The sequence below is a fragment of the Mauremys mutica genome, unplaced genomic scaffold, assembly GCF_020497125.1.
Source record: "Mauremys mutica isolate MM-2020 ecotype Southern unplaced genomic scaffold, ASM2049712v1 Super-Scaffold_100221, whole genome shotgun sequence".
NCBI classification, from domain to species: Eukaryota; Metazoa; Chordata; order Testudines; family Geoemydidae; genus Mauremys; species Mauremys mutica.
In genome coordinates this window covers 180,091-192,673 of record NW_025423291.1, presented here as the reverse complement: position 1 = coordinate 192,673, position 12,583 = coordinate 180,091, and the positions used below count along the sequence as shown (strand labels likewise).

The 12,583-nt window shown below is 46.4% G+C and overlaps 4 non-coding genes across 4 annotated transcripts; 3 read left to right on the top strand and 1 right to left on the bottom strand.

The window, feature by feature from the left end:
• The first annotated feature begins 342 nt into the window (after positions 1–342).
• Positions 343–458, top strand: LOC123360180. The gene has a single exon (XR_006575979.1). It is a non-coding gene; the product is annotated as a U5 spliceosomal RNA (small nuclear RNA).
• Positions 459–1,552: 1,094 nt separating this feature from the next.
• Positions 1,553–1,769, top strand: LOC123360177. The gene has a single exon (XR_006575976.1). It is a non-coding gene; the product is annotated as a small nucleolar RNA U3 (small nucleolar RNA).
• Positions 1,770–5,054: 3,285 nt separating this feature from the next.
• Positions 5,055–5,271, top strand: LOC123360185. The gene has a single exon (XR_006575983.1). It is a non-coding gene; the product is annotated as a small nucleolar RNA U3 (small nucleolar RNA).
• Positions 5,272–6,653: 1,382 nt separating this feature from the next.
• TRNAT-UGU lies at positions 6,654–6,727 on the bottom strand. The gene has a single exon. It is a non-coding gene; the product is annotated as a tRNA-Thr (tRNA).
• Between the last annotated feature and the right edge of the window lie 5,856 nt (positions 6,728–12,583).

Below are 12,583 nucleotides of genomic sequence, written 5' to 3'. Positions count from 1 at the left end.
ATCAGCGGGACTGTCTCAGGAGAGCAGCTGCCGCATCCCAATCTCCGCCCAGCCGGGGAAGGAGCAGAGGCAGCCCAGAGAAAAGACTCCTTTGAGCGCCGGAGACGGCCGGAGCATCTTATTTGCATAGCCACAGTGCATTGCGGGCAGCGAAGCCAGTCCCTGGTCAAGGGGCTAATTTTGCTCCCTGTGTCCCCGGTTCCGATGATCCAACTCGGGCTGTCAATCGGTTCAATTCCATTTCCTCTGAAAGCTAGCGGTGTAGCGGGCTGTGAGAGTAGTCACCCTGACTTTTGGGAGCATAGGCGGTTGCCCCGGCAGCGCCTCTGCCACGTGTTCTACATACTCTGCTTTTTCTTCAGTTTGTATAAATCTTTCGTCTTTTACTAAAGATTTCCATGGAGAGGAATGTTTATGAGTTTGTACCCAATTTTTTAAGGCTTTGGTTTGGTAAAGCTATTGCCTGCTGTGAGAAAAAACAGAAAGGAACTAGCTAAAGTGGTGTCACTGGCTGAAGCTTTTTTATAGTATGAAAAAAGCTCAGAGCTCTGACAATGATTTTTCCACCTTTTTTTTTCCTTTAAGTTTCTCGTGTTAGTGAGATGGTTTCCTAGCTAGCAGGGGACTGTTTTGTGATGTGTATTCCGCTGGCTCTTGGGTTTTGTATGTTTTTGGCAGAAACGGTGGAGGAGAGTATCACTGTTGAAAAGCAGCAAAGAAATGCGTTGTTGTTTGTGTTAACGTTTGGTTTGTCCTAAGAGTGTCTGGTTTGGAGTCATTTGTAACTCTTCGGTTAGTTATTGGTAGCGGCTTCTTATTGGGCCCCTGAGTTGAAAAGCTGCTCTTGCAGATTTTAGTTTGTCATTGTTGGAAGGTCAGTTCAAGAGCTGCTTTCTTAGTCTAGTCCGTGAGGGTTCTTCCGCCGCCCTCCTTAATATACCTTCCAGAAGGTGATTGCATGGTTTCCCTCATCTTCCCACAGAAGAGAAATTGTCCATCCCTTTCCTGTTGGGAAAACACCAGTGTTTTAACTTAGGAAACGGTCAACGTTTTGCCCAGATGAGGGCTGGTTCATAGGAGCAGAAGAAGAGGAAGGTTGTGGCCCTTTGAGTCAGATTCCTGGCATTTCAGGCCAGAAGGAACCAGCCAATCACCTCAGAGGGACTAAGGGGCACCAATGCCCCAAATGGCGAGGAATTGCTTTGATGCAATTGACTGTCTGTTTGAGCTAGTTCTGTGGGAAGGAGCAGAAAAGAGCCTTGGGGCTGCGGAATAGCGCTTGCGTAGGCTTTCTTTGCCCTGTTTTGCTGTAAGAGCTAACCGTGAGAGATTGGTAGTCCAGGTCAGTGGGTGGGTTTATGGGAATTAGGAGTATTAGAGGGGAAACCAGGGAGAGGAAGGCATCTGCAAGACTTGTCTGTCTTTGAATAGAATTGTGTGTTAAGGGTTCTTGCTTTGAAGTCTTCCACTGGAGTCATTTCACCCACGAAAGCTCATGCTGCAAAACATCTCTTAGTCTGTAAGGTGCCACAGGACTCTTTGCTGCTTTTACAGATCCAGACTAACACGGCTACCCCTCTGATACTTGTAATTTGGGAAGTGTGGCTTCAAGTGTCTGATCTCGCTAACCAACAGCAGGAATTGCAGGGTTTCTTCTGAGCGTGAAACAAGTGGGCAGTGTTGCTTTAATGCAGCTGTTGTTTGCTGTTGATGATCGTTCCTGCTTTCCTTTTGGAGAGTAGCGAGGGGGAGAACACGGACTGAGTGGTTAGACCTTACAAAGCAACTTTAGAAATGTGTTTTGGGGTTTTTCTGTTTCATGAATCTGTTTATAGTTTTTGTTGATAGTCTGTTTAATTGCAAAACTTAATTTGTTTTGATAGGATTTGGAAGAGAAGTAAATCTTGTGTGAAAAGGGTGTTTTAAAGTTTTCTAATTCAGTACTTACTAAAAAAATTTTAATATTCCTTTATGCTGCTATATCTTTTTCTCTTGTAATCTATGTCAGAATTTAGGTGGGGTCCTGTGTCTGCACTTTCTCTTCTTTTTCTACTTTCTGCTCTGCTTTACTTTTCTTCCCTTTCCATTTTTCTGGAAGCCCCTAGTTTTACTCCTACTGCTCTGGCAGGGGGTGTGCAGTTTTCTCTTGGCCCCAAGCCCATCAGACAATCCACACAGGATCTGAGAGTTGCTATTGCCTGGCCCTATAGTGAGTAGAGGGTGGAATGGGGAGAAAAGCGGCTCACACAGAGCCCCTGCCATTGGGGAGAATGGAGGACCTTGCTATGGGTGGAATCAAACACACAGAACCCCTGCCATGGAGAAAGACTTGGGAACACTGCAATGGGTGGAGGGGTTTACATGAGGGATTTGCATATGTCAACATCTCCCATGCCCCACTGGGTGTTTTCCTTCCCATCTTGTTTCTTCTCTTTTCTGTTACTCTTTTTTTCTGTCTGAGGTAAATGAAAAATCCACACCCCTGAGCTGACCTAAACCCTCCTACAGTAACTCCTCACTTAAAGTCATCCTGGTTAACCTTTTGTTATGTTGCTGATCAATTAGGGAAAATGCTTATTTAAAGTTGTGTAATGCTCCCTTCTAATGTTGTTTGGCAGCCGCCTGCTTTGTCTCCTGCTTGCAGGAAGAGCAGCCCGTTGCAGCTAGCTGGTGGGGGCTTGGAACCAGGATGGATCGGGCAACCCCCTATCAGCTCCCCACTCCCCTAAGTTCCTTGTGCAGCAGCTGCCTGCAGTTCAGCTGTGTCCCCCTGCCATGTGCTGCTCCTGCCCTCTGCCTTGGAGCTGCTCCCCGAGACTCCTGCTTGCTGTGCCGGGGGGAGTGAAGGAAGGGGGGACTAATCTCAGGGTGTCCCCCTACCCCCTGCTCCTGCTAATCTCAGGGTGTCCCCCTACCCCCATCTTCCATAGAGCAGGGCTCAGGAGGGAGAGAGCTTGCAGCAGCTGGGATCACAGCAAGCTGATCTAATTAACAAGGCAGTGTACTTAAGGGAAATGTGCATATCTCCCTCCATTCCTGCTGCCTTGCAGAGTGGGAGAGTTAACCCTTGAGGGCTCAGCCAATTGCTAGTTCATCATTTAGCAGTAAGGGAAATATCCCACCCTCTGACTCCTCTACCTCAACCAAGCTTCACAATCATCATCACTGTGTACCAGTATTAAATTGTTTGTTTAAAACTTATACTGTGTGTGTATATATATATATATATATATACACACACACAGTCTTTTGTCTGGTGAAAAAAATTTCCCTGGAACCTAACCCCCTCATTTACATTAATTCTTATGGGGAAATTGGATTAGTTTAACATCGTTTTGCTTAAAGTGGCATTTTTCAGGAACATGACTACAAGGTTAAGTGAGGAGTTACTGTATAGACTGCTAGTTGTAAAAGTGAGAGGGGAGAGCACAGACTGAGTGGTTAGGCTTTGTATACTGAATAAAAGGAGTTTTTTCAGTGAACCAGAAATCTAGTTATGAGGAAGGTTAGATATAATAGCTTTATTTAGAAACTTGTATAGCGCTTAGGTGCAGATAGTCTGGTTTTCTTTTTGCTGGGCTGGGTTTTGAGTAAATCATGAGTCTGCTTGGATTCTTTCATAATCTGAAGTGGATTGAGCTTCTAAATCCTTCTACTCCTCCCCCTTCCTCCCCAAATGTGAAGGGGAACAACCTCAACCTTTTGTCTTATTCTGCTTTGTAGGAGAAAGATGCTCTATGTAAATAGTCATGATCCATTTAGGTTAATTCTTATGCTGAATGGCGGGTAGGAGCGGGTATAAATCATTTGAGACTCTTGTGCCACTCCCTGTGTGGCCTGTGTTTTTCTTTGTTTTAAAATGAGACTGTCTAGTTTTTATGTAAATATATTTGGGGGGTTTCACTCATATTTATATTGCTATGAATTTCATGTGCTCTTGTCTCACAGCAGACAGGGGGGAAAAAGCCTGTGGCAATGGACTTTGTAAAATTATAGACTAGTGATTCTCAACCTGTGGCCCAATCAGCAGCTGCGGCCGATGTGGCATCCTCAGGGCCATACAGGTAGTATATAGTGTGTGGATTCTGCTCAAATAACACAGAGAAAGTTGCCTATGCAGCTCATAATGGTAAATAGAGTCAGACCAGAAGATATCTTCTTTCCAAGTGGGAATTGTGCAGGGACGAACAACAGACCTAGTGCAGCTGTGTTGCCACTGTCTACTAGCACTGAAATGGTTCAGAATGCCTTGGTTCAAGTGGCACCAGTTCTAAAAGCAAGGGTGATTTAGTGCTGTGGTTCTCAAACAGAGGTATCCAATGGTCTTCCAGGGGGTACATCAACTCATCTAGATATTTGCCTAGTTTTACAACAGGCTACATAGAAAGCACTAGCAAATTCGTAACAAATTAAAATTCATACATTGATTTGTTTATACTGTTCTCTATACTATATACTGAAATGTAACTACAATACTTATATTCAAGTGATTTATTTTTATAAATATTGCATCTGATTATGTAAGCCAGTAGTTTTTAAGTGAGGTAAAACTTGGGGGTATGCAAAAGAAATCAGACTCCTGAAAGGGGTACAGGTGTCTCTAAAGGTTGAGAGCCACTGATTTAGTGCAGGTACGACCGGTAACATAGAACCCTGCAAAAACTTCTAGTGCAGATGAATTTGAGAGCAAGCCAGAGAGAAACAGCTGCGGAGCATGCTAGAAAGGGCTGACCTGTCTGCATTGTCTGTGCCTGACAGGCTGTCATGTGGTATGGAGGAGCCTGTGAGAGGTATGGCAAAGCAAGAGGGTTTGATTGGTCGGTAGGAGCTCCACATGCTAATCAGGAGGTGTGTTTCTGTAAATAGCGACATAAACGTCTTCTAATGGACAGTGTTCTAAAGCTGTCTCAATTGTGCTTTAATGAAATGGGAACCTGGTTTTAGATTTTTGGTCTTTAATTCGCTGGGGGTGAAACCTGTTGTATGAAAACATTCACCGTGGGAAGAAAGCTTGTGCACATTAGCCTGGGTGTGTAGCCAAGCACAGCTTTGTTAAGACTATACTTTCAGAGATCATTTCTATATTTTGTCACTAGAGATGTGTGGTTGAAAGTGTCTGATCTTGCTAACCATGATGAGGAGTTAAAGTGTTTTTTTCTGAGTATGAAGTGAGTAGACAGTGGTGCTTTAATGCATCTGCTGTTTGCTATTGATGAGTGTTCTTGCTTTCCTTTTGGGAAGCTGAAAGGAAGAGAACACAGACTGAGTGGTTAGTCCTTATAAAACAAGTTTAAAAGTAAATGTTTTGGTTTTCTTTTCTATTATCTGAATTTGTTTAAAGCAAAGCTTTTATGCAGTTCTGTTTAGTAGCAAGTCTTATTTTGATTTGGTAGAATTTGGAAGAAAAATAAAGGTAGTGTGAAAATGTTGTTTTAAATGTTTCTATTCAGTACTTACTGAAAGATTTTTTAAATTTCTTTATGCTGCTCTCTCTTTTTTTTCTTGTAATCTATTTAAGAATTTAGGTAGGGTCCTGTGTCTGCACGTTCTCTTCCTTTTCCACTTGCTTCTCCATTTCTCTCTTCTTCCCTTCCCATTTTTCAGGAAGCCCCTATTTTTTACTTCTCCTGCTCTGGCAGGGCATACGCAGTTTGCTCTTGGCCCCAAGCCCATCAGACAATCCACACAGGATCTGAGAGTTGCTGTCTCTTGGCCGTATAGTGGGTAGAGGGTTCTAAAGCTGTCTCAGGGTATGTCTACACTATGGGATTATTCCCATTTTACAGAAACCGGTATTTGGAAACAGATTATATAAAGTCAAGTGAACGCGGCCACACTAAGCACATTAATTTGGCGGTGTGCGCCCATGTACCGAGGCTAGTATCGATTTCCAGAGCGTTGCACTGTGGGTAGCTATCCCATAGCTATCCCATATTTCCTGCAGTCTCCCCACCCATTGGAATTCTGGGTTGAGATACCAGTGCATGATGGGGCAAAAACAGTGCCGTGGGTGTTTCTGAGTAAATGTCATCAGTCAATCCTCCCTCCGTGAAAGCAACGGCAGACAATCATTTTGCACCCTTTTCCCTGGATTGCCCGGGCAGACGCCATAGCACGGCAATCATGGAGCCCGTTCAGCCTTTTTTTCACTGTCACTGTATGTCTACTGGATGGTGCTGACAGACATGTTACTGCAGTGCTACACAGTAGCATCCCCTTGCCTTGTGCAAATTAGCAAAGATAGTTGCCAGCTGCACTGTACTGTCTGCTGCTTTGCAAATTGACAATGACAGTTACAAGTTATACTGTACTATCAGCTGCTGTCATGGGTGCTCTTAGCCAGCCTCGGTGAGGTCAGCTGGACTCAACCCTCCGTGCAAACTAAATGAGCTGCCCACAGATTCTGGCAGCCACAATGAGCATTTGGTGTGAGAGCTCAGACCTGTCCCTGTCCCAGAGGGAGGGGGGTCATCTGTGAGGGGACTGGACCACTGACCTATCAGCTCTTAACTCCCAAACTTTCAGTAATTCTGTTATCAATAACTGTGAGTATAATTTAAACAGCCATACTAGGCTGGGCCAAAGGCCCATCTAGCTCTGTGTTTTATCCTCTGACAGAAGCCAATACCAGGTGCCCCAAAAGTTAATCAACAAGGCACCACTGGGAGTTGAACCCAGGATCTCCTGTTTACAAGACAGGTGCTTTAGCCAACTAAGCCATGGTGCCTGCCTGTAACCAAAACACAGTGTCTGCCCACACCTGACTCCCTGCCATCCCCACTGGAGCCTGAAAAACTTTGCTTGTGTTTGAATTCTGCAAAGCAGAGGAGCAGGTGAGGTTTTCCTTGCAAGCTCTGTGTGTGTGTGTGTGTGTGAGAGAGAGAGAGAGCGAGAGAGAATCTTTGGCCAGGTCTGCACTACAAAGTTATTTCAGCATCATTATATTGCTCAGGTGTGTGAAGAACACACAAACACACAACACTCCCTCGGTTGTCAGCTTGTGGCTGGTGCACACACTGCAATGCCAAAATTGCCCTGTTTTGGTGACAAAATAAAACCTCCTCGACGAGAGGCCTAGAGCTTTGTGCAGCAAACTTAAAGTGACAAATTGTCAGTGTAGATGCTGCTGGTCATTATATCACCATAACTGGTCTCCACCAGTATCCCACCCTGTCTGCCGTGAACTCACCTGCCCTGCATTCCTGCTACTGATGCTGGGCCCCTCCCCTTTCATAGCACCGGGAAGTTCTGATGAGCCCCTATCTGCACCAGGATTAGGTTGATATAACTGCATTGTCAGCCTAAGTAATGTAATTACACCAACCTAATTTTGTAGTGTAGAGGTGTCCAAAGAATCACACACACACCTTGGGAGCAAAACTTTCACCTGCTCCTCTGCTTTACAGAATCCAAACACGAGCAACACTTGTCAAGGCCCAGTGGGGATTGGCAGAAAGTCAGGTGTGCACAAACACAAAGCTTTTAATAACAGCCGGTGTCATGGCTGAGCTTGTTAAAGCGCCAGTTTTGTAAACAGAAGATCCTGGGTTCAACTCCCAGTGGTACTTTGAGAGATGGCTTTTGGGGCACCTGGTATTGGCTACTGTCAGAAGACAAGATTCAGAGCTAGATGGACCTATGGTTTAAATTACACTCGCAGGCACTGATAATAGAGTTACTGAAAGTTTGGGTGTTAAGAGCTGATAGGTCAATGGTCCACTCCCCTCAATGAGGTTTTACCATTTCCAGTTGCTAAACTCCCTCCCAACCTTTATAAAATTACAGTGCAGACATATGGGCTTGAGCCCAACCTCTGAGGCCCCATGAGGGGTGATGGTTTCTGAACCCAGGCTTCAGCGTGAACACAAATATCTGCACCACAGTTTTTAGCCTCTCAGCTTTACGTCCATGAGCCCAAGTCAGATGACCCAGGCCAGCCCTGCTGCCATCTTTGTCCCAGGAGAGATGGACTCTAAGGGTACGTCTCCATTGCAATGTCAGCCCAGGTGTGGCACGCTGTGCTCAAAGCAGCATCCTGCAAGCCCCATATTCACCACTCTCATATAACGATGAGATGGTTTATACAAAGTCTGCCTGGTGAGGTATCATTTCAAAAGTCTTGATCTGTTGAACATTAATATCTTGTTGGATTGTGTGTGCTCACATTGGCTGGGAAGTTATGACGTTTTGCTCCGTGTGTGTTACTGAGATATGTTATGAGGTTGGAAAATGCCCCCCACCAGCCTTTCAGGTGTAATAGTGGAGCAGCCAGACTCACTGCTGGCCCATTGAAGGTATCCACACTCCCAAGGACTATCCCAGGAACCGTGTACAATGCAGGCTTCTCCGATATAGCACAGCGACAACGGACACTGCTTGACTCACATCGTAACAAAGGAGCTTCCTAGCAAGTTGGAAGAAACTATGAAAGAGGGAAAGAGACATCATGAGTTGGCCTCTCTCCCCCACAACTCAGCAGCTGGAAACACACCTGGAGGACAAAGACTGAACTGAACTGACTCAGAAATCAGAAGAGAATAATAACAATAGTACTTGCAAACCAAAGTCCCCAAACAGACTAATATTGGGTTCTTGGTAGAAAATTTTCAGTTTGGGGAATTTTGTTTTCTCAGTCAGACCTTGCCAAGGGAAGCAGGGAGAAAATGTTTGAGTTGCCTCCTTCAGAACAGCTTGGCGTAGACACTAGCTCTGGTTCACTGCTCTGGCCTTGCTTGGGTTGAGGGTATTTTAATAATTTGGGCAGGTCCCAGGGTGTTTGGGGGAGATGATGAGGATATTCCCTTTTGAGATAAAAACTAAGAAATACAGCACTAGAGATTTTTTTTTTTTAGAAATCTGGGATTTAGACATTTTATTCAAAGCAAGGGAGTTTTGTGTTTCTGAGAAGGTTTTTGTTTGCAAGAAGCAACATTGTTTGAACTGTCATTTGTACCAAAGGGGGACATGGCTGTCTACAAAGGAGCGGTGAAGACTAAATGCATCTGATAAGTATGGGATCTGAATCCATGCAGACAGAGCACAATGGATTAGCAGTCCACCACCTTAACCACTCGGCCACCTCATCTGAGCTGTCAGGAAAAAGACAGGAGGCAAAATCTAAGGCCAGCAGAGATAGGGACAATAAGGAGTTTTAAAATACTAAGCGGAAGCAGGGGCTGAATGAGCTCCCCCCTCACATCTAGTGAGGAGCTGGGGGAAAGACTTCAGGAACAGACCGTGTTTGCACAGACACGCCTACTCTGCCTAGCTATGCAGCATGATGGGGCCACTTCCCCAAAATGACCAGTTTTGGCTGGTGGTGGGTTACAAATCACTTTAGGATTGAGTGGAATGAAATGTTATTATCCTTCCTGCATGAGTGAAGGGCAGCAGAACATACCTAGTCTGTCCTGATGGAGGGGTGGGTGGGTGGGTGAGGAATTGCTTTTATTGGACTTTGTAGAAGTGATTGAGAATGTCACCCTAAACCAGTGATTCCCCAAACATTTCACTCTGTGCCCTCTTAGCCATGGCTGTGGCCCCTCGGAAGCTGCAGTCAAGAACCGGGGCTGGGAGTGGGGCTGTTGCTTGCTGGGGAGAGGGGTGCAGACAGGGGTAAGGGGGTCGAGGCTGAGCTGGGAGCCAGGGCCCCAGGCTGAGGGTGGGGTTGGGGAAGAGCTGGGGCAGAGTGGGGCTGAGTGCTGCTCCCTCCATGGGGGCTGGCTCAGGCGCTGAGGTGCCCCCATGAATGTTCCTCCTCCCCCTAGGAGTCATGCCCCACATTTTGGGGACCACTGAACCCTACTCACTAAGCAGGGGCTAGTGATGCCAAATCCCAGGGAAAGGGAGAACAAGTGCGGGGCCCCCAGCACTGGAGCCATGTGAAGGGGCTGCAGGAGAGGGGCAATGGCTGGTGGCACTGGGAGTTAAGGCCAAAGGGGGCACAGGAGGGGGCAGGAGTTAGGGGTGAAGGAGGTGCAAGGGTTGGGAGTGCAGGAACTAGCGGTAAAGGGGGAGTGGGGATCGTCCAGGGGCAATGGGGAAGTGACAAAGTACAAGCTTTGCCCAGGGCACCATTTTCCCTAATGCTGGTCTGAGCAAACCATTGGAAATGACCCTTCAGTGAGACCAGAACCATAGTGTAGAAAAGCCCCTTTGTTAAGTGGTGGTGGCTGAGGGCTGAGGGAGATGGGTTAAAAAGCAGCAGGCATTTGTCTGTGGAGGTTGGATTCTTGCCTGCTAGGCAAGGCTGGTGTGTGGTGTCTCCATGGCTGCACGATCAGTGTCTGATCATCCACCGTGCCACAAGGAGCCAAGTCTAGACATATTCAGAGGCTCTATGCCAGGGTTTCTCAAACTTCCTTTCACTGCAAACCCCTTGTGCCAAAAAAAACCTTACTACATGGTCCTGGAAAGATGCACCAAGCCCCTCCACACTGAGCACAAGCAGAGGAGACAGAGCCTGAGGCCTGCCCTGGTTAGGGGAGGGCAAAACCACCAGAGCTTGTGGGATTCAGCCCTGAGTGGTGGGGCTCAGACTTTCGGCTTCAGCCCCAGGCACCAAGAAGTCTAATGCCAGCCCTGGCAATCCCATTAAAACAGGGTCACATCTTTGCGGGTCCTGACACACAGCTTGAGAACCACTGCTCTATGCTGAGGGGAGAGAGTTTTCCTGTGGGTGTAATTAATCCACTTCCCCAAGAGGTGGCAGCGATGTCAGTGGGAGAAGCTATATCGGTGGGTGTGCAAGCTGTGGTGTTTACCACATTTAAGAAGTTTAATCAAACCCCATTTTTAAAACCACCTGTAGTCTGGGAATGGCAAAGTACCTTGATAAAGCAGGGTCTGTCCTTCAAAGTCCTGGAGATCATGAGTCCATTCTCCTGTGGTCATGGAGGCATAGCTTAGTGGTAGAGTGCTTGATGGTAGATCAAGTGGTCTTTGATTCAAGCCCCCGTGTTCTCTTAAAACCATCCCTTTCTTTTTTTAAAAAAAGGAAAACATTTTCATTTCCATTCTCCATTATGTTCAGGAGCTCCACTGTATGGGGGTGCTTGATATGAATGTAAACACTCAACATTTCACTGTCCAAATGCATAAAAACCTAGCAAAGCTGTCCATCAACTGAAATCAGTTGCAATCCTCTAAGTGTCAATTTATGTTTTCATCAATTAAACAAAGGGATCATACGAATGTACATTTGCAGATCCCTCTTCTCCAGGAGCTGTGCTGTGCAGAAGAACAAGAACCACATCCAGCTGCAGTTCAGGAATCTGATGACCAAAGAGCCAATAAATGTTCTGAAGGCTGAAGAAAAATGCCTTCTAGTGAGCTATTGAATGAGCTCAACCTGTTTAGCTTATCAAAAGAAGATTGAAAGGTGACTTCATTGAAGTGTTGAAAGGCCTTAATGGAGAGAAAAGATTGGGTATTAAAGGGCTCTTTAATCCAGCAGAGAAAGGCATAACAAAACCCAGTGGCTGGAAGGTGAAAAAAGACAAATTCATATTACAAATAAGATGCAAATATTCAACAGCGAGGATGATTCACCACAGGAACAATCTACCAAGGAAAGTGGTGGATTCACCATCTCTTGATGTCATTTAATGAAGACTAGATGGCTTTCTGGAATGTGTTTGCCCCAAAAGTAGCTCTTGTGTCATACAGGAGGCCTGTGATATGCAGGAGGTCAGATTAGATGCTCTAATGGTCTCTTCTGGCCATCAAGTCGAATAATTTCTGAAAAACTGAGTGTAGCATTGGGAGCAGCGTCTGATGTTTTCCTGTCTAGCCGGCTTGCTTCCTAGAACGAATGCTCCTTGAGTGGGGTGATCCACAGGGAGTAGCTCAAACCTCCAAAGTGCCTGGCCAGGGGCAGGACATTAGCACAGCAAGGGAGGGTTGTGGCAGTGACATCACAAAGGCCTTTAACAGGACCTCAGACTATTGGTCAAAGGTGGTGGGGAGGTGGTGACCTCACAGAGGGATGCTGACATCAGGCAGGCAGGACAGGGGCGAGGGGCCAGGGAAACCTCAGAGACCCCTGTGGCTTTGCTTCAGCAAGTCTCCTTCTCGAGGTCTCTCTTTGAGGACTGAGAGAGTATTCGGGTTCACGTACGTGAGCGCCAGGAGGAACCTCTTTTGAGTTTTCTCCTTCCCTTTAGTGATTTTACTAGAAAACAGAAGTCCCTGTTTAGAAGGTAAGAGCCTCCTCGAGGGAAGGGGTGTCATGGGCGTGTCACAGTTCGGATGCCAGTGGCCCCCCTACAGGAAGTTCACACCACCCTGCTCTGTGTTCGCAGTGCGGGAGAGAGCAGCATCCATAGCAGTGATTTTCTCCTGGCTGCCGGAGCAGAGCAGCAGGCTCAGCTGTCAGAACTTCCCAGAGCTATGAAAGGGGAGGGGCCCATGGCTCTGTAGCAGGAATGCAGGGCAGGCGAGTTCACGGCGGGCATTGTGGGATACTGGGGAAGGCCAGTTATGGTGATATAATGAACAGCAGCATTTACTCTGTTACTTTAAGTTTGCTGCAAAAAGCTCTAGCCCTCTCATTGAAGTCGTTTTATTTTGTCAGCAAAACAGG